Source organism: Dendrobium catenatum, unplaced genomic scaffold, assembly GCF_001605985.2.
Source record: "Dendrobium catenatum unplaced genomic scaffold, ASM160598v2 fragScaff_scaffold_698, whole genome shotgun sequence".
Lineage (NCBI taxonomy): Eukaryota > Viridiplantae > Streptophyta > Magnoliopsida > Asparagales > Orchidaceae > Dendrobium > Dendrobium catenatum.
In genome coordinates this window covers 978,063-1,000,698 of record NW_021319160.1, presented here as the reverse complement: position 1 = coordinate 1,000,698, position 22,636 = coordinate 978,063, and the positions used below count along the sequence as shown (strand labels likewise).

Genomic DNA, 22,636 nt, shown 5'->3' with positions numbered 1-22,636 from the left:
ATCATGAAGTTTTCTACAGCCATTACCCATTTTAGTATGGAAAAGGGAAGAACTATGGATTTATTAATATGGGTTTTAACAAGTTGATACAATGATGGGATGATATCTGAGTTGTTATTGATCAATTGAAGAATCTAACGTATTTCATTCTAATCTAATAGATAAATTTAGTTAACATATTAGCACAGATATATGTTAGAGATATTATCAGATTACAAAGTATTCTAAAGGTGATTATTTCTAATTATGATGGTCATTTTACCTCTGGATTATGGAGAGCAATTTAGCAAGGACTGGGCATAAAATTATACTTTAGTACTACTTTTCAACCACAGATAGATGGACAATCTAAAAGGACTATTCAGATGTCACAGGAACTTTTGACACTATGTGTTCTAAATTTTGGGGGTAACTAGGAGAATTATATCCTACTGATAGAGTTTGCATATAATAATAATTATCAATCCAATATAGGTATGGCTCATTACAATGCTCTATATAATAGGAAGTGCATGACTCATTTGACTTTAACATGGGTAGGAAATAGGGAAGTCATAGGGCAACTTTTTGTTGCGAATCTCAGATTATGTATTAGACTTTTGATGATAGCAAACATTCATGTTTTTCTACGATTGCCTTGCCTACTAATTTTTTTGGACCACAAGATCGAATGCAACTCAAGCCAGCTAAAGATCGGGGAGATATAGGTTGAGTCAAGTCTATATTTTTACCTTTCTTGAGTCAATTGTAAAAGTGGTTCCTAATGCTAAGTAACCTTTCACACACACACACAATTGAGGGGTTTTATGAGTTTTTCTATTTTGAGTACATCGGCCTGGATGATATTCATATCGGCCGAGACATCCAACTAAAAATACAAACCCTAATTAGGGCATTCTGGTTAAGCATCCGTCATTAAGCAAATCGTCCTGGACGGTCCTTGTATCGGCCAGGACGATTGGCTCAAATTAGAAAGAATCAGCTATCATGATCAATTTAGGTATTCTTTATTTTAAAACATCGACCAGGATGAACTCAACATTGGCCTGAACGATATAGCACAATTATGCCTAAATTAATCTGGCAATTATGGAAAGCAAATAAGGCTGATTGATACAATCACATCGGCCGGGCCGATCGCAGAATCGACCGGGATGATGTCCTGGATGATTAAAATCTTCCAGACTCTATTCAGGGCGATGTTTAGGATATTTATACTCGGATTTAAACTAATTGGCCACGATGATATTGTATCGGCCTGGATGATAAAACCAATTTTCTTCTGATAGTCCCAAATCGCTCCGGCTGATTGAGCTTACTTTATACTGATCGGCCAGGATGATATTCATATCATCCTAGACGATAATGTCGGTTCTTAAGAATATATTTAAAGGACCCAAATTTTCTCATGCTTAAGACACTGAGTGCTTGCTGTCTTGACCTGAGAGAGCCTTGGGAGAGGGAGAGAGAGAGAGAGAGAGAGAGGTATATTTATTTATTTTTGCACTCTGATTTCTGTGGTGTTTTTTGTTTTAATTTTGTTCTTTACCTAAAGAAAATTTTTAAAAATACCAATTCCCCCCCCCCCCCCCTCTTGGTTATCCTCGGGTTAGTTCTTAAGGGCTTAACATCCCTAATGAACTCTGAAGTGGTATTAGAGCAGGATTCATAAAAACTAAGTTTAAAAACTTTTTAAATTTTAATCTATGTCTAATAATGGAAATCGTAATACTACGAAAGGGTATTCTATTACCCGACAACCTTTGTTTGATAACATTCCTTTTGACTTTTGGAAAACTCGCATGTCTACGTTTTTACAAGCAAATGATTATCGCATGTGGATGCTTGTTAAGGATGGTTATACACCTCCAATTGGAAAATTGAATGGCGTTACTGTTCTACTTCCTTTTACTAAAAGGATTCTAGATGATAGGGATTTAGCACAATAAATGCCAAATGTTTGAACTATTTTTTCTGTGCTTTGAAATCGGAAGATTACATGCATGTTTCCACTTGCACTACTGGTAAAGAAATTTGAGATAAATTATGTATCACCTATGAAGAAACTAATGAAGTCAAGTAATCCTGTTTGAATATTCTCTTGCATGATTACGAACTTTTTCATATGAAACCTCATGAATCAATTTTTGATATGTATACGAGATTTACTCAGATTGTTACTTCTTTGTATGCCTTAGGAAGAGAACTTATTAACTATAAAAAATAAACAAAATTTTACGATGTTTGCCTTCCTCTTTTGATGAAAAAATTACTGCAATATTTGAATCTAAAGATTAAATACATATTTGATCGATAACTTATTTGGTTCACTCATTGCTTACAAACAAGGGGTGAACCAAAGAAATCTTGATGCAGGTGAGAAAAAGACGGAGAAAACCATAGCACTGAAGGCCAATGAAACAAACTCAAATTCTTTCGGGTCTGAAAGTGAAGAAGTTGCCTTCATCACTAGGCAATTCAAAAACTTTCTAAGGAAGAGTCGTAAGCATCATCAGAATTGGAGAAAAGGTAAGGATAACAAAAATTTTAAAGGTTCTTCTGATGTTATTTGTTTTGAATGCATGAAGCCTAGACATGTCAGAGCTGACTGTCCTACACTTCAGGATCACTCAAGCAAAGAAAAGAATGAAGAGAAACCTAAGTTCAGAAAGGATAAGAAGCGAGCCCAAAAAGCTTTTTGTGCGGAGTCTGCATCTGACTCATCTGAGACTAAACCTGAAAAGGAGACAACAAACTGTGCTTAATGGCTGATGATTTTGAACAATCTGACCAAGAAGAGGTATGCCAACCAACCTATGACCAATTGCTTGAAATATGTGAGAAAATCCATGCATCATATAGAAAACTTAAGAAAACTCACGCTAGTTTGAAATTGGAGTTTTTGTATTTATAAAAAGAGCATGAAATTTTGAGAAAATATCACTTTCAAAATGATAGCAATCACATGTCTCTACTTGAAGAATTTGATTATTTAAATAAAAAGCATTCTGATTTAATAATTGAGCATGATTCTTTGAAAGCTTCCTACACCTCGCTTGAATTTGATTTTAAAGCTTCTACTAAAGAATATGAGCATAAAAAGCACTGTTTGGAAATTGATTTAGAAAATTCTCACTTAAGGTTTAAAACAAAATTGGATGCATGTAAGAAAAATTAGATGACACCCACATTTGATCCAAAGCCAATAACTAGGAATAGGCATTATAACCCAAACCGATAAAGAAATCATTTTCCTGGAGTGAGATGTTTTCATGCGGCATGTTAAGACACATAGCACATACTTGTACTGTTCACCGTAGTACACATTGGGTATGGAGACCCAAATTGCATAATTCACCGCATAACACTCATGCATCACATTCTTCTTTTCATAAGAAGGAACCTAAACCTGTTTGGGTTCCTAAATCTAACATTTAATGATTTTGCAGGTGTGCTCTCACCAAAGACCTCGTGAGAGCTTATGGTACTTAGGACTGCAGAGGCTCATGACTCCTAATTGCTTATTTCTACTGCTTAATTAAATCTGAGTTACGTGATTTTCTGATCAATTCTTTACTTTTTATTTAGTTTGTTTCTTTCTCTACTTTTTGTCATTTTTACTTTTGTTGCATTAGCACTTTTCTTTTTAGATCATCGTTGAATTGATATTTTCTCCTTATTTTTATTTTTTGGAGATTTATAGTTAATGTTTTAACATCTCTAAATCAGTTAAAGGTAGAAACACCGTTGATGGTTTCCCTCCCTCTAACCTCTTTAAGTGGTATAATTTTCTTTTCTGAATAAAAGTCTATCTCAAATTAACAACTGGTTCTTAAAATTAAGATCTTTCTACCTTGCTACAGTAGTTTATCTTATATTTATAATATTCAAAGCTTTTATATATCTTTCAAGTAAATTGTAATATTGTCATTGAATTTATCATATAATTGCTAAAGTCTGCTTTTTGGTCTATTCTTCCTTATATTAAAGAGTGGGTTTCTCTTCTCTAATATCTGAAAGATCTACTCACAACTAAATATATTTTAAGAATTATTGAAAAAGGGATCTAGCTTGCAAGAACCAAAAATAAAAAGTCCAATGATGCCAAAAACAAAAAGATCTGCAATGACACCAAATTGAAAAAATATATACATAAAAGTGTATCAAAAATCAAAATAGGTGCAAAGAGCGCCATTCAAATTGACAAGAGGCATAAAATGTGGCCACAAAAGACAAGCTTACCCCTCTTTCAAACTTTTAAAATTTTAGAAGAATTCATGGGTTACTTGATATTTTCAAATGCTTGATTTCAAATTCCATGATTGAGACAAATTGCTTTGGTATATTATTCTATAAGATATTTTCTTTGGAGTAAGTTTTGAACGGATCTTTTTTTCTTTCCAATATATTTATTCTGAGTTAGGTCTTTTGTTTTCAAAAGACGATATTGCCCTGAAAGAAGTCTAAGCTAGGGTTAACAAGATCGGATATTTTACCATTTTCAGATTTCGGCTTTGTTAACTCATTGATCTTACAAATCTTTAAAATTTAATTATTTGGAGCATTTATCATATGTATGCCTTGCTAATTAAAAAAAAAACTTTTTTTTCTTTTGTTTTATCGTTGTTATTTTTTATTGATCTTGTTGTTTTTGAGCCTTCTCTGATCATCTACATCCCTCCTTTGATTTGAAATTTTTTGTCACATCATCCTGGTTGATATTTATATCTTCCTAAAAGATCAGCTTTTCATACTTCAAAAATTCCATCTGCTGAATATTCTTACTTTTCTGCTCTCATCATCCTGGCTGATCCTTTATCGTCTTGGACAATATAACAGACCTATGCTGCAATCATCTTGATCGTCTTGGCCAATACCTTTTTTCATCCTGGATGATGCATTAATTAGTTATCATCCCAGTCGATACACCTGTTCGTCCTGGACGATACACGTGTCATTATGTTTAAAATCTTTAAAATCTTCCAAGATGATCCATTTTGGACAATCATCCTGGACGATCCACTATTCGTCCTTGACAAAACATGTGGCGCATGATTTAAAATATTTTAAATTTGGCCGGTATGATCCATTATTGAGCATCATTCTGAATGATCCAACTAATTGGCCTGCACGATCTGCTTTTTCAACGGTCGTCCGGTCTGACTCCTCGGGATGATCACCTTTGTCTGATCGTCCTGGATGATATATGATCGTCTCAGACAATCGAACTGCCTTTTTGACTAATCGGGTTGTTCACAATAATTACACCGGATCATCCTGGACGATCCTGCGATCGGCCTAGATGATCTGGCATATTCTTTAAATAGAGCCTGAATTCAGCCATTTTTTCTTCACACCTTTTCTTTGGCTTTCTACTTGCAGTTGCTTACTATTTCCTTGCATTTTTCTTTTAAATGGCTGGCAGAAAGCGTGCTCGTCAGACATCTGGCAGCTCCTCGAGGGGCACGTTGGACCCTCATTTTTTAGAGGCAGACGATCAGGCTGCCTACCATCGTTACAAAGTGTGCGGCATTACTCTCTACCGAACAATCAATCCAGCCTATCTCTCTTATTCAGTACTGGATCTTTTCACTCACACTTCTCTTTGCTTTATTCTCACCCAAGTAGTCCCTTTTAGTTCTAAACTTCTTTTTAAATTTTACTCAAACCTCCGCATAAATTCTTCCTACACTGCTCTCACCTCTTATGTGAATCGATGTCCTGTCGAGATCACATATCAGGATTGTGCTGAATTGTTGCAGCTGTCCACCACTGGGGATAAGCTGCATACCCTTGTCTCTGATCCTGACTTTGACTGGTCCACTGTAAATCACTTTCTTCACCACACCAACGCACCCTTTCATAATGGAGAGACTAGCTCTTTACTTAAAGATGCTAGGATGATCCAGCACATCCTTCGCACCTCTGTGATTCCCAAAGCCGGCGACCGAGTCCACATCATTCTACTTCTTTCACTTACTACCTTTTACATTTTGGCCCATAGAGAATTCAATGCCACAGACTTGATCTTTCGCTACATCGAGCATTTGACTACCATTCAAGATCCAGGTCATAGAAGAAAGCCCAATCTTGCTCTAGGACATATCATTGCATATGTTCTATAATCAAAATACAACCTTCAATATCCTGCTCCTCCCAACCATCCGCCACCCTTCTACTCAAATAGTTCCTTCAATGCCTTTCACAGTACTTTCCTACACCCAGGGGATGGGGAAGCTCAGGGGGCCGAGGAGGAGGAGGCTCCCGCTCCCGCTCCTGTTCATGAACCTGTTCCTCTCCGCCAACACTCTTAGTTGGATTTGTTGGTGGAGAGATTTGATCAGTGGGAGACCTGTTTTGATGCCTATGTTGTACACCAGCAGCAGCAGCATAACCAGGACATGGCCTGGTTTGGGCACAGTTTGCTACGCTTTCTAGTTACTTTCAGCAGCCACCACCACCACCACCTCCGTTTGATGATCAGGGGCCCTCATTTCTCTGATTTTCTTTGTATTTTTTTTTCTCTAGTTTGTTTTTCTGTATTTTGTTTCTCTTTTAGTTTTAGTTGCTTTAGTTTGCTTCTAGTTTCCCACTCCTTTTTGTGATGTCAAAAGGGGGAGTAGTCTGATGTATCTTGTACTTTGAATTCTAGAACTTAGAAAACTGCTTTTTTGTCACACTATTTTTTTTAACTGCCATAACAACTTGGAATTCTTTGTTTGTGTTTGCCATCATCAAAAAGGGGAAGATTGTTATAAATCTAAGATTATGGATTAGTCTTTTGATGATAGCAAACATTCATGTTTTTCTACAACTGTCGTGCCTACTAATTTTTCAGGACCACAAGATCGAATACAACTCAAGCCAGCTCAAGATCGGGGAGATTTAGGTTGAGTCAAGTCCGTATTTTTTCCTTTCTTGGGTCAATTATAAAGTGGTTCCTGATGCTAAGTAACCTTGTACACACACACTTGAGAGATTTTCTGAGTTTTTCTGTTTTGAGTACATCGGCCTAGATGATGTTCATATCGGTCAGGCCGATCCAACTAAAAATATAAATCCTAATTAGGGCATCCTGCTTAAGCAGCCGTCATTAAGCAAATCATCCTGGATGATCCTTGTATTGGCTAGGACGATAGACTCAAAAAAAAAAAATCAACTGTCATGATACATTTAGTTATTTTTATTTTAAAACATTGGCCAGGACGAACTCAACATCGGCCAGGACAATACAGCACAATTATGCCTAAATTAATCTAGCAATTATGGAAAGCAATTAAGGCCGATTGATACGATCACATCGGCCGGGCCGATCGTAGAATTGGCCGGGACGATGTCCTGGATGATTGACATCGGCCAGACTCTATTCAGGGCGATGTTCAGGATAATTGTACTCGGATTTGAACTAATCGTCCATGACTATATTGTATCGGCCTGGACGATAAAACCAATTTTCTTCTGATCATCCCAAATTGCCCCAGTTAATTGAGCTTACTTTGTACTGATCGACTAGGAAGATATTGTCGATTCTTAAAAATCTATTTAAAGGACCTGAATTTTCTCATGCTTAAGACCTTTAGTACTGCTGTCTTGACCTGAGAGAGCCTTGGGAGAGAGAGAGAGAGAGGGGAACTTGTGAGGGGGAGTTTGTGAGAGGGTTCATAAAGGTTGCTCCAAGCAAGGTTCCAAGTCATCGTCTCCGTTCTTTGTCCTTCGTCCTTGGGAGGTTCTTGGGAGGTCTACTTCAGGAAAAGGTCTAAGTTCTCTACCCGCTTCAGGAGGAAGAAAAAGGAGTCGGTTCTCTGTCGCATCTGGGTTAGTAAAAGGAGTCTATTGTAAAGGCTTCTCCGCCTATCTGTGGGAGCTAAAGGAGAGACACTTAGTTAGTGCAATACTTGGAGGGTGTCTCCGAGGAGTGGACGTAGGTCAAAGTTTGACCGAACCACTATAAATCTTGTGTGATCTTTCTTTGTTTTTCTTTTGTGTTTATTTATTTTTGCATTCTGATTTCTGTTGTGTTTTTGGTTTTAATTTTGTGTTTTACCTAAAGAAAATTTTTTTTAAATACCAATTCACCCCCCCCCCCCCCCTCGGCTAGCTCTTAAGGGCTTAACATCCCTAACGAACTTTCACTTTTATGGATGACTCAACAAATATCCATTTGATCAGGGAAAGGTTGACATCAACACATAGAAAGCATAAGAAGTATTTAGATAAAAAACATAGCTAGTGGAATTTCAGGTTGGCAATTTTATTTTTGTCAAAATCAGCCATATGAGAGGTGTCAGTATCTTTGGGAGAATCAGTGGCATAAGTCCAATGTACATTGGGCATTTTAAGATTAGTGCGAGGATTTGAATTTCTTCTTACAAGTTATTATTACTTGAGCATATGTTAGATATAAATAGTATATTTCATAAATCTTCTTTGAGGAAGTGGGTATTTGATTTCAAGAAGATACTATTTACTGATGATGTTGATGTTCATCTGAATCTATACTATAGGAAAGTAACTAATAGTATTATGGCATATGATGTGAGAAAATTAACAAGCAAATTGATTTCTATGGTCAAGGTATAATAAAAAAAATAAAATCAATAGAGATGCTCTTTGTTTATTTTGCAATTTAAATTGGAAGAAGAAATTTGAAGCATTTTCAATAACTAGATCATCAAATTTGCTTGTTATAAGTCAAAACAATATGACATGTCCTGTTGGGTTGGCTTGTGACAATTCCACCCTTGGCGTAGGTGGCCATACTATCCTTAGCAATATTGATTGCAAGGGCACCCAAGGATGATGAGGTCGATAGTGGCCTCTTGGAAAATTTGATCTCATGTCCCTCCTATCCAATAAGGTCTTTGTTACCCTCTCTAGGAAGCAAATCTGTAAGGGTGACTGGCTGAACAGGACTAAATCACTCTATTATTCTCTTCAACATTCATTTGGTTGTTTGCTAGCTCCAATAACTCTGCAAGTTTCTTTGGCAACTACAAGTTAAGAAAATGCCTCTAAGTTATTGGGTCAATGTGACTTGGGTGACTAAAATCTCTAGATTCTTCACTTCCAACATCTTACTTTGGAACATCAATATGAAGCTTTTTGGCAAGTCCCCTGATGCCTGCCTCATCTTTAGTAAAGCTTGCAAGCTCTTATGTGGCTACTGAGCATTGGTGAACTCTATTACTTTTTTTTTAAGCCAGCAAAAGAAGTGAACACCCCCAAAGATAGATGAGGGAAATACATGAGTGTTGAATCCTTAAGTGTCGTGAAGACGATGTGACTTTTGAGGGCGTTGTCAATGTCTAGCAATGAGGTCATTGAGTAAAATGTAGTCACATGGTGGGATATGTCTTGCCTTGATATGACTCTAACTGTGGTACCTTGAGCTTGAGAGGCAGCCTAGCCTCACAATCACCTTGATCTTGGTGAATTCAAGCTTAGCTCTTCTAACTTGCATGTTCAGCAATTTGTAGTCTTTGTCATAAGTCAACTTATGAGTGAGTTCAGGAATGGTGTTAACATCAGGGCTCAATCTTCTGGTTTCCTTCAATAGATTGCTGAGTTAGGCGACCCTTCAAGGGTGTTATCTCTTTGCATTCATCATTGGAGCCCACCCAAGCCATTTTGAATTGTCTTCAATACTGTTTATTCCAATTCATATATTTCTTGGTGAGTGGTTTGGTCAGTGTTCTCCACATTCATGAAAGGCTCTTGTTATATTTATTCATCTTTATGGTCTTGTCTATTTATTTAGTGCAACGATTCATACTCGCTACACCTGAGAGAATGTGGGATCCAAATGTGTATGTGAAAGTTATTAAGCCTATTAGTAGTCCAAACCTGGTGAACTAGGACCTGTGAAAATGAAGGGAGGAAAGAATAAAGGAAATGATACATAATTATTTAAGTTGTATATATCTTAAATTGGCATAATATTCACTATATCAATCAAAAGTCCTCTACCCTATTTCTTATGATCGCTTATTTATAGAGTTATGAGAGCTATAAGAACAATTAAACATTAAAAAAAAAACACACAACACTACACACATCACCGACATAATACTATACACTAAGCAAACACTTGTCGCCCACTCATTGGCTAGGGAAATCAAGGGATCCGAGTTCCATTAATCTATCTCTGGGTGATCATAGTAATGCCCAATAGGTTAGGGCATGCTTGCAAGCGAGTTTCGAAGAGGTGATGGTCATATATTTTGGAAGATGTTGGCAACTTGTGTTGAGCCTTGAACCACCTAAGAGAAAAAGCGAGTGACCTATGATGGTGGACAAGGCATGCTTAATGGTTAACCAATCAAAGTAAGGCGAGTTGAATTCTCTTTGAATGATTGCTTTTACCGCAATTGCATCTGATTAAAGTGCTCCCTCTAGAGAGAGCGACTGCACGACGGATGCTGAGTTGTTGACTTAGCATGTAATAAGCTGATTAGTAAGCTCGAGCAATTAGCTTGTTAATTCTTTGGGAAGAGCAGCGGGCATCATCCGGGCTAGTTTATCTAATAAGCCTCTCAAAGTATGAGTTCCTAACATGTGCCAAATTACCTAAAAAATACCTACGAAGACATACGAGTATACATGTATTAATAAAACGACTGCCTAGAAGGTTCAAAGAACTTGATTTTGTACAATTATTTGGATAGTAAAGCATTATTCTTCAATGCATAAATGAAATATGAGGCGTTTCATGTTGATACGTAACGCAAATGCACAGCAACAAATATTAATTGAGAGTAGGCAACCAATACTTCAGAAATGGCATTTCAAATCTAGAATATATTTAAAAAAAAAAAACAAATGAATAGTTGCCGTCAATGCAGAAATTCCGAATAGTTTCACAAGAGAAGAAAATGAATTCCAACCCAATACCGTTTGCTCTATTAGAATTACATCCAAAATCGTTGAGTAGCTAAAAAATCACATTAAATCATAACTAAAACCAGCTTTTCTTTCATCATCTAACGTAATTAAAAACAAAATGAACACTTGTTGGTCTTTACAAATTCTGCCAAACCTATATGCCGATCAAACAGTTTATGTTCTTTGCTCTTTAAGAAGCCCTTACATGTTGATCCATGTACAGAATCATGCTCACAACTGATGCAAGGATGTACTGCCACAGGGCTGCTTCACAAGCATTCCAGTAAGGAAAAAAAGAAACATGGTTTAACTAAAAGTTGCAATGCAGATCTTTGACAAGATCGTGACTATATGAACAAAGTTAGTCATTTTAATCTGATTATCATGCCGAGCCAAACTCAGAAAACCATTTCTCATGTCGCTCAATATCAACAGCAGATACACTTCTCTGAACCTTGGTAAGAGCTTCGTCAAAATCACACATGGCCACAGGATCCTTAGAGATTTCATCCTTTGACATGTTCTTAATCTCATCCCTCGTCTTTCCTGCAATTTTCCTCCTCATACCATTTAGAGAAGCATCCCGGCATACATTAGTCAGATCATCACCACTGTAACCTTCTGTTCTGCGAGCTACTTCATCAATGTCAACATCCGTAGCTACCTATTGATTGCAAAGAAATGAAAAACATTTTTACAGAAATGCTAATATAACTTTTAGGGTAAGATTCTACTACTAATATCAAGTTCTAAATGCTTTAATACAAATGATTGTTCGTGAATACATAATTCCTGAAACCTTGTTCAAGAAAAATTAAAGTATGTTCAGAAAACAAAATCCAAGAACACTTGTATATACAACCTAAATAGTACCCCAATATGTTATCAGCAACAATACTAAACCATACGATATTATTTGCAGCTTGTCGCTACAAAACATCAAACAGATTAAAAGCTCTCTTTACTGCCATTTTAATAACCATTTTCTTGCTAATGATAACTTGAAACCCCTAGTTAACAAACAAGCTATAAAATCTATCGAAGACAAAAAGGGGAAAAATATTCAACGTGTTCATTGAACGCAGTTGGTGTTTGCTTTTTATCATGGCAATGCAGAAAAGTACATTTAAGCCGTCTAGTTTGAAATTGCTTCAGATATTCGTTAATTACAGTTAATTTGCTATCATGGAATCGAGTTATTTTAACAGCACAAATCTATTTGGGTTAAGCATGTGTATCAAATATAACCTATGTACTGGTGCTAAATTAAAGTTAAGCATGGGTCCAAATCTTCTAGTGTTAAGTTTAGGTATCAAAAAGCTTTTGAAGCATATTTAATACTAAAATAAAATCACGTTAAAAGCCTGAACTTATTCCCTAGTTTTGTATTTAATACAAAATTGTTACTCAAGTTCACTTAACTTTCAATGACTTTTCAAGCTTTTTGGGGATCAATGTCATTAAGAAGCTATGTGACCAGAAATTCATCCTATGGTCAAAGGTACTACTCTATTTCCCAAGTTCGTTCCAATTGAAATTTAAATAAGAATACATTTTTTAATTTCAAATGCATCATAATTAAACTTCAACATAAATTCATTATGTAACAAACTGTCTCCAATGTTTTAAAGATTGAATAATAACATAAAGTTTTATGTAATAAGTAGCATAAAATTGTGAAGCCTCGTTAAATTTTTCACTAGATAGTATAATTGAATGATTTTCCTAAATAAAAACACAACATATACGTATGCCAAAGCATCATAAGTAACCTCAAAAACTTAGAAGTCTTAGATGATATAATTAAAACTTTTCTTTGAGCAAAATATTTATTAGCATTTGCAGTTGAAGTTCCTTTTCAATATGTCAATGATAGAAGCTATAATGATACTGAATATTTTAATGAATATCATAAAAAAAGTGGTCGATCCAATAAAACTTCTAACATAAAAAAATCCAATATACGTAGATCAATCAATTATTGCTTTGATTTTTCAGAATTAAGTTGAAGCTCATTAGAATATCGGATAAAACAAAAACAAAATACATTTTATATGATAAATTACTCCTTAAACAATATAAGCAGTTTTTCAGATCTTGAAGTACTCAAAATAAGTCTCAAGTACTTCAAATGTCTAATCTCATCAAAATACACAACAAAAAAATTACTATGAATAATCTTAAAACATTATTTATCAATTTCACAAAATATAATAGGAGAATTAAAAAGACCAAAATGCATGATTAACCATTCATTCAAGACATCCAGTGCTTCAAAAGAAAATTTTCACTAATACCTAATTATATAGTGATAACAATTTTTTAAATCTATCTTGATCATGAAAACTGAGCCATAAATTAAATCAAGCACATTTCATCAATTGAAAACCTATACATACGGGTGATCTAATTTCGGGAATTGTTTTCAAAGAACAAGGTTGATGCAGGACTACGTACGAATGCTAATGGTTTCTTCTTTGTTATTCTAATCACCCTAAACCCTAAACCCTAAACCCTAAATTACATAACCAGAAAGTTAGAAAAACTTTCAAAATCAATTAGTAAATCACTTGATGCCGAAGTAGTAGTGTCAATACAATCCCTAATCTAACAATAAAAATTAGTAAGCATAAAGGCACGCTCAAAACCCTACGTTTACTAAGCTACTAAGCTTAGCAGTAGCAGGGGGAGTCGTCCTTCATGACTACAATCAAACACAAGAGAGAGTTAGAATAAAGAAATATATTGAAAGGGGAAAAGAGAACCTCTCGTCAAGGAGCGGTGGAGATCCTCCACTCGACGCCTTGAAAGTGCTCGTCGATTGCCTCCACTAAAGTGTCCAAAATACGCTCTAGATAGTCCTTGACGGTATGATCAACCCCTGTATTCACGTCGAAGAAGGTTGACTGGAAAATATCAGTGAAGCCGTCCTCGTCGAAGGTTAAGCCGTATTCAGTTTCTGGATCCGCCATTCATAGGTGCTAGTTAACAAGTCCTCCAAGGATTATTTGCCCTCTTGACTCTTCGGGAGAGAAAGAAGTTTCTCTCCAAGGGAAAATCGAGAAGAGGCTAAGAACGAGTTCCTTTCCAAAAATCTGAAGTGAAATTTCATATTTTAAAAAATCAAGGATTGAAATTCTAGGAGGGGAATCCAATCCTTCAAATCCGGTGGAGGAATTAAGTGTAGGGAGAGAGAGAGAGAGAGATTTGAGAGAGAGAGGCGGTTAGATAGAGAGGGGGCGGCGGGATGATAGGGGGCGGGGAATTAATTTTCCTAAATCAATTATTTAATTTAGGAAATGATTTGAGGAATTAGGGGATTTGGAAAATTCGGCCAAGAAGGGGGAAATAGGATTTGGAATTATTTCCTAAAGGAAGAATTGAGTTTAGGAAATAATTAAGGGAGCATTAATGGGCTAGGAGAGAGGGGAGGCTAGCAGCATCCATGGGCTTGGGGTTTAATGCCAAGTGTCCAAGCTTGCTTAAATTAAATTTTGGATTTTAAGAAAGCATTACTTAACTCCTATTTGAATTTAAATTTCAAACCGTTTAAGTTTAGAAACTTTTCAAAAATAGATTGACAAACTTAGGAAAGATTTTAAAATTCTAATTGCTTGAATTTGAATTTCAAATCAGCCCCAATGATCAACCATTAAAAAAGTGGACGAGGCATTCGCATTGAGTCGCGCCTCAAGTCGAGGCGGAAGTCATGCGTATCGGGACTTATGCCTCGAACCATCCAGCGAAGCCTACGATTTTTTCGCACGAGGTGTACGAATTAGAGCGTAACGCCTCGAGGCAGTATGAGGCACCGCCTCGAAATTTTTTCTTCGGTATATATTAAAATACAACGCAGCCTATTCGTGTTCGTGTATTCGCGTATAGGATTAGGGCTTCCTGTGAGAATTGAAAGGCAAACTAGAGGCGAAGTCGTGAGGGAAAGAAACGAAGCCGTGAGGGAAGGAGACGAAGCCGTGAGTGTAGGAGACGAAGTCGGAAGGAGACGACGCAGGGAAAGAAACGAAGCTGAAGTTGTGAGTGAAGGAAACGTTCAGGCATCGGTTAGGTCGGAAGAGCAAGTATGCGGTGTTGTGGCCTTGACTTTGACATGCAGTTATGAAAGCTTGAATAACTCCTGATTCGGCTTTCTTCATTCGTCCGCTCAGTACATGCTGGGTACCGAGCAGGTACATGCTCGGTACCGCTCAGTACATGCTCGGTACCGAGCGGTGCATGCTCGGTACTGAGCGGTGCATGCTTGGTACGCTCGGTATTGAGCATATATAACAAGCAGAATTTCAAAATTACTCTTATAATATAATTTTGTACCCTGGCGGTACAGGTCGAACCCTACCAGGGGGCAGCGCCCCCTTAGACCCCCGGCATACTGGTATATTTTTGTATTCATGTTGTTTTATTATTGGTAGTACAAATAATTGTTAAAATATGTCCTATTGTTAGTATGACTAGTGGCAAAAGAAGGAAAGATCCTGCGTGAAAGTATGGAACTCAAGTTGTAATGTCAGGCGAAGGTGCAAAGAAGGGATATGTTTACATGAAATGTAATTTCTGTGAGAAACGCATAACTGATGGCGTCAAGAGATTGAAGGATCATCTAGCCTGCACTCATGTCAATGTGGGACCATGTTCAAAAGTTCCTGATGAAGTGAAAAATGAATGTACAAATTATTTAAAGAAGTTTGCCACCACAAAGGAGGTCACACAAAGAAATATGGAAGAGATGATAAGAAACTCTTCTTACTATGGATCACAGCATGAAGGTTCCAGTACTGGAAGCCATCTAGTTTCTTCTGACCGATGCAGTCGGGGGCCCATGGATAGATTTATGCTAAATATTAATAATAATGAAAACATAAATACTCAGGATATTCAGCCTCCTACAACTACAAAAGAACTCAGGAACATAGTTTGTTTGGATATCGCCAGATTCATCTATGAAAATGGGATTCCATTTAATGTTGTTAGGAGTCCGTCGTGGATCAATATGTTACGATCTGTTGGAAGCTATGGAAGAGGATTACAACTTCCAAGCATGTGTGAGCTGAGGACTTGGATGCTGAATGAAGAGGTTAAGACAACTTCAAAAATGGTGGATGATGTTAAGAAGACTTGGATTGAGACAGGAGTGACAATAATGTTAGATAGTTGGTTAGATATTCGACATAGAAGTATTATTAATTTCTTGGTCAACAATCGATATGGAACAGTTTTTCTCAAATCAGTAGATGCTTCAAGCTTTGTAAAGGATGCACAATTATTGTTTGAAATGTTGGATGAAGTTGTGGAGGAAGTGGGAGATGCCTTAGTAGTACAGGTTGTTACTGATAATGCAAGTGCATAAAAAGCTGCAGGAAGAATGTTAATGGAGAGGAGGCCTCACCTTTACTGGACTCCTTGTGCTGCACATTGTATTGACTTGATGCTTGAGAGGTTGGGACAGTTGCCTCAACGTAAATCAGCCATATTGAAGGCCAAATTCGTTAGTAAGTTTATATACAAATATTCTTGGGTACTCAGCTTGATGAGAAAATTCACTGACAAGAAAATTATTAGATTTGTTGTTACAAGATTTGCTACTGCATATTTAAGATTGCAGAGATTCAAGGAGTTAAGACAATCTTTGGAATCAATGTTTGCTTCTGAAGAGTGTGATAAAAGTTAATGGGCCAAAAAACAAGAAGGAAAACAAGTAAAAAGATTGTTATGAAAGACGATTCATTTTGGCGCAATACAAATTATGCTTTGAAGACAACAGGACCATTAGTAAAGGTGCTTAGAATGGTTGATGGTGAGAGGACCACGGTTATGGGATTTATTTATGAAGCAATGAATATGACTAAAAAAGACATTGCAAAAGAATTGGGCGGTCAAGAAAGTGCCTACAAAAAAAAATGGGATATTATAGATGAAAAGTGGGATCGACAATTACACCAACACTTATATGCTGCTGCGTACTATTTAAATCCCCTATTTCATTATGATAAGAATTTTCATGTTGACAAAGAGGTGAAAACTGGTTTGTATGCATGTATGGACAGACTCATTTCTAAAGAAGACTACATCAAAGTTAATTTCAACTTGAGGATTTTCATTTGAAGAAGGAAATGTTTGGATTTAGAGCAGCACAAGCATGCTATAAAACACAATCTCTTGGTATGTTTATAGTTTGAGTATTTATAATTTTAATGTTAATATTTATATTCAAGTCTTCTACTTCAACCAATATTTAAAAAATACTATGTTTGTCTTCATGTAGAATGTTGGTGGGCTCAGTTTGGAGATGATGTTCCTGAATTGAATGCTTTTGCAGTTAAAGTTCTTAGCCTAACATGTTCGGCTTCTGCATGAGAGCGTAATTGGAGTACTTTCAATCAAATTCATACAAAGAGAAGAAATCGATTGGCGGCAGATAGAACGAACAAACTAGTTTATGTTATATTTAACAAAAAACTGAAAGATAGACATCTCAAATTGCAAAATCAAAGAAATATTGAGAATGAAATTGACCCTTTGCTTGTTGATGAGTTACAATCTGATAATTAATGGGTTACTCCTAAGAATGCTGATGTATCTGAAGTTGATTGCAGAAGGAGAAAGTCATGTCAATGAAGAAGACAATAAAGCAACTACCCAAGTATATAAAAGAAAAAAACAAAGTGAGATTAGAGCTTCAAAAAAATTTAAAGGTATTCTTAAATATAAGAAATTATTTTGTATGTTACTATTATTTCATTTTAGAGCTAATGAAATATTAACTGATATAGGACATAAAGAAAAAAATATTATAGATGAAGAAGAGTTTGAGGATGACTTTGACATTAATTATGAAGATTCTTTTGAAGACAATCAAAGTGATGATGAGCCTGCTTTAGGTCTTGATCCTATGGGGATGTTCTATTTTTAAGTGAGTTTATTTTAAATCTTGTATTCCAGTAATATTATCTTTAAACAAATCTTCAAATTCATAGTTGACATAATATTTTGTTATTTTTTATCATTATTTATAATTTTAAATTAATTTATTTTAATCGTTTTGAGGCTTACGCCTCGCCTCGCTTAAAAAAAACGCCTCGATTCCCGACTAAGAGCATCGGCAACTTTGTTTTCAACTCCCGCCTTATTCCTAAGGATATATGTATACTCCTGAATGTATACTCATGGCGTACATTTAACTTATTTTGGGAGTTGATGTAACGCAGAGCTTCGTGATCCGAGAAGATGACGAACTCTTGCGGGAGCAAGTAGAGTCACCAATAACAAAGAGATTGGATCACAGTGTAAAACTCTTTGTCATATATGGAATATCGCTTCCGAATATCATTAAGCTTTTCACTGAAGTAAGCTACTGGGTGACCTTCCTGGGAGAGGACTCCTCCAATTCCGACCCCCGAAGCGTCGCAATTCACTTCGAAGACTTTGGAGAAATTAAGAAGTCTCATCACTGGGGCTTCCACCATTTTCTTCTTGATCTCATCAAAAGCTCTGGTGGCGGCCGGGGTCCAGTGGAAATCAACCCTTCTTTAGGCAATCAGTGATGGGAGATACGATGGTGCTGAAGTTCCGAATGAATCTCTTATAGAATGTGGCTAATCCGTGAAAGATGCAGACTTCCCAGATGTTTTGAGGGATAGACTTCCCAGATGTTTTGAGGGATAGGCAACTCCACAATGGCCCTCCCCTTCTCGGGGTCTGCGGAAACCCCTTGGGCTGAAACGATAAAGCCCAGAAAAATGACGCGATCTATAAGGAAGGTGCATTTCTTAGGATTGGCATACAGTTCCTCCTTCCTTAAGACCTCACAAACTTTTCTTAAGTGGTCTAAGTGCTGATTAATTTACTGAATGTAGATAAGAATGTCGTCAAAGTAGACGACAAACTTTCCCATAAACGAACGCAGCACTTGAGTCATGATCCTCATAAAGGAACTAGGGGCATTACTTAGCCCAAAAGGCATGACTAACCACTCATAGAGACAATCCTTAGTCTTGAAGGCAGTTTTTCACTCATCTCCAGGTCGGATCCGGATCTGGTGGTACCCACTTTTGAGATTAATTTTGGAGAATAGAGTGACACCCGTCATCATATCGAGCATATCATCAAGCCTCGGAATAGGGAATAGATATTTGACAGTGATCCTGTTAATAGCACGGCTATTAACACACATTCTCCACGATCCGTCCTTCTTCGGGGTGAGAAGGGCCGGCACCGCGCAGGGACTAAGACTCTCCTTAATGAAACATCGCTGCAGTAACTCCTCAACCTGCTTCTTAAGCTTGGCATGTTCCGTGGGGTTCATGCGATAGTGTGGCAGGTTCGAGAGGGAGGCTCCAAGGACGAAGTGTATGGCATGCTGAATATCTCTAAGTGGTGGTAACTGATCTGGAAGATCACCAGGAAAGACATCAGCATACTGCCGCAAAATAGGCTGCACTTCCTGAGGAATGGGCTCATCAAATTCGGTGGGAATCTCACGGCCTACTAAGGCGTAAAGAGGGGCACCTTGAGCAATCTCAGCAGTTAGAACCTTGGTAGTGACAAGGTTCACTCCTTTCTTAGATTTGATTGGGTTGGATTTCATGTCATCCGTCACCCGGGGCTGCGATGGCAAAAGCTTAATCTTTTTGCCCGCATGTTCGAACACGCAGGTGTTTGAATGACCAAAAATATGAACATCGTTATCGTAGATACAGGGACGACCTAACAAGATTTGTCCAACATTCATCGTCAACACATCACACCAGACATTCTCCTTATAGGTGGCAAAGAAGATGGGTACGTGGCTTCGCTCTTTCAACTCCAAGGTAGTGGAGTTGACCCACGCTGCCTATACGGGTTGGGGTGAGGAACGGCAGACAGACCTAACTGGGATACCATGCTAGAGGAAACAGCATTTATACAGCTACCGCTATCCACGATGAATTTGCAGTTCTTATCTTTGATCTTGGTGTAGGTGTGGAAAATTGAGGTCATACGCCAGTCATCCGTGGGTGTCGGGTGGGATAGCGCGCATCTCACCACGCAGATGAGATAGGTATCAAATTTATGAAGGCAATAGAGGACCGCAGTGTCGTCATCCTCGAAGCATTCGCCTTCTTCCTCGACTTGGTGGATCTGATCAACCTCAGGCTCGAGATCGTCCTTAATAATCTCCTCAATGATCGAGACTTTATAAGGGCTGGAGCACTGAGAAGAGATATGCCCATACCCCTGGCGTCGAAAACACTTGGTCCCGGGACTAGACCGAGGGGTATCCGAGGTGGGAGTTTTGTTTATAAAGTCAGATCTAGGTGCAGTGGGACCCGGGGGTGGTCAGGTCATGTTCCCAGGAGTGGGTCGGGTAGTAGAAGTGTGTGGGGTGGAACTACCAGCTGATCTATAAGAGGGTCTAGAGTCATGCGAACGACTCGAGTGCTGTGAACGAGTCTCCTCTAGATCAAGCACTTCCTCTAGATCAAGCACTAAGTTGTAGGCATTCTCCAGTGTAGTGACGTTTCGAGCAAACAACTCATTGTGAAGATCCTCTCGCAACCCAATACGAAATATAGATAAGATCTACGCGGGGGTGGTAGAGGTCTCCCCTTTGCAACGAATCAAGAAGTCATCGAAAGAGGCAATGTACTCCTTCACTGGTTTTGATGTAGACAAGGGGGGGTCAAATCAAACCCAAAAAAATTTATTTTTGACTTCTCCAGCTCATTAATGTCAAGTGGAAGGTTACCTCATTATGAGCTGATTTTTAATTCATTTATGGAGCTAAAAATTAGCTCATTATTTATTTGATCTTGTCTATTCTCCTTCCCCCTTTTGTCTATTCGTTTCCCGTGCTTGGCGCTTGGATTCTCGTGCCTTGGCTCCTTCCCCCCTTTGTCTATTCGTTTCCCATGCTTGGCTCTTGGGTTCCCGTGCCTTGGCTCCTTGGTTCCCACAGTTGGCTCTTGGTTTCCTGCAGCTGGCTCCTTGGTTCCCTGTCTGGGCTATTTTCTTGAAGCAGCTGGGGGGCTTTTCCCGTGGAATTAATGCCCTGTTTCCTGTGCTGGGTGATGTATGTGCTTGTCCCTTGGGTTTTCGAGAATGACTATTGATTTCCCTGATGGCTGCTGAAGTCCCGTTGGCTCTCTACTGCCTAGTAACCCGTTGGGTTCTTGCTGGCTATTAAAATCCTTATTTTCTAGTTGTTGTTTCTGCTACAGTTTCTGTAATAAAAGCTAGTATTTTAGGGCTGTTTATGGACAGAATTTGGACAACTTTTTGGGGACTGGTTTGCTGGCTGTTTGGGAGGATTTCCATGAGACTTTCCACTGTTTTCTATGCAATCTTCCTACAGAATTCCTGCAGTCTTTTGATCTTCTTCTTAGTGATTTATGGCCTTCTATTTCCCTACTTTAATGGCTTTAAATATTGCTTTTAGGTGGCTGTTTGTATTCCTTCTTTTGTGCCTATAAATAGGAGTTGTTTGTGGTTGTTTTAGATAAGTTATATGATGTGATTTTTGGAAATGTGAACCTACGGGTTTCATTGGAAAAGCTTGCGAGCTTTGTCCACCTTCTTTCTCATCCCCTCCGGAAATCTTGCGAGCTCTTTCCAACCTTCGTCTTGGCTTCTAACATCTTTCGTCTCTCCGCAAGTGCCACTCCATCCGTAAGTGAAGCAAGTTTAGGGTGTCTTGTTTAAGTCAAGTTTGTAAGTGTCCAAGTTGTAATAGTTTTTATCAAATGATATTATTTGTGTCTTTATTTGTGTTATTTGTCTCTTCTATTACCCAGTAGTCTCTTTATTTTGTTAAGCAAAAAAATCAGGGTCCCCCTATATTTTTTTGCTTACATCAGGTTTGTTGCCTTGAGTCAGCCTATTCCACCTGTCCAATAGTCGGGGGAATTACGACGAAGGGAAGTACTTCTGCTTGAGTTCCTGCTTCATGGATGGTCAATCAACAATGGGGTAATCATTCCTAGCTTTTCTAAGACTCTCTAAATTGGCCCAGAACTGACTCGCCCTACCCATGAGCTTCATCTCCGCAAAGCTGACCTTCCAAGCCTCAGATATGTCATACCACTTAAAGAAACTATCCATAACTTTGACCCAGTCCAGGAAGAACTGGGGATCGAGTGTGTCATCAAAGGTAGGAGCATCAACCTTAATATTTTTCATAAGAGGTGCATCAGGATCATGACGTGGGTCATGTCCATGGTAAGGTGCTCGATGATTGGCACAGTGTTGCCTCTCATCCAAATCTGGATCATGACGTGGGTCATGTCCGTGATACGGAGCTCGATGATTGGTACAATGCTGCCTCTCATCTGGGTAGGTTTCATCCCCATACATAGAAGGTGGTCTAGATGGGGTGTAGGGAGTAGGGTGATCTCGCTCAAGTGTATCAAATCTCTCAATGGTGTTCCTACGAAGCTCAGCTAGATCCACTTGGTTTTCTTTAAGTTGCTGGCTAATGTCGTTCATTTGTCCTACCAACAAGTCTAAGGTCCTCCCTAGTTGTTCCGGGTCCATTCGAAATTACTACGGGACACCTAACAAGACTAGGATGTAACGGGCAGCAATTAATATGAGTAAAATACAATGATATGATGCAAAATGATAGTAAAAACTAATAGGACAGCAACCTAGCAGTTTTCTAAATGACACTGAGGAAAGATTAAAATGCAGAAAAGGAAACTACTAGGAATCCTAAAACATGCAAGAGCAAACCATGCTCCAATACCAGATGATGCAGGACTACGTA

At 37.9% G+C, this 22,636-nt stretch overlaps 1 long non-coding RNA gene and 1 pseudogene across 1 annotated transcript in view; one reads left to right on the top strand and one right to left on the bottom strand.

Annotated features, from left to right (window-relative positions):
- Positions 1-10,834: 10,834 nt before the first annotated feature.
- The window catches only part of LOC114579897, a 44,043-nt gene continuing 32,241 nt past the window's right edge, over positions 10,835-22,636 (bottom strand). Inside the window, exon 2 of the long non-coding RNA XR_003701138.1 lies at positions 10,835-11,545. This is a non-coding gene — a long non-coding RNA (uncharacterized LOC114579897). The remainder of the gene's footprint in view (positions 11,546-22,636) is intronic.
- LOC110093035 lies at positions 13,652-21,468 on the top strand (annotated as a pseudogene).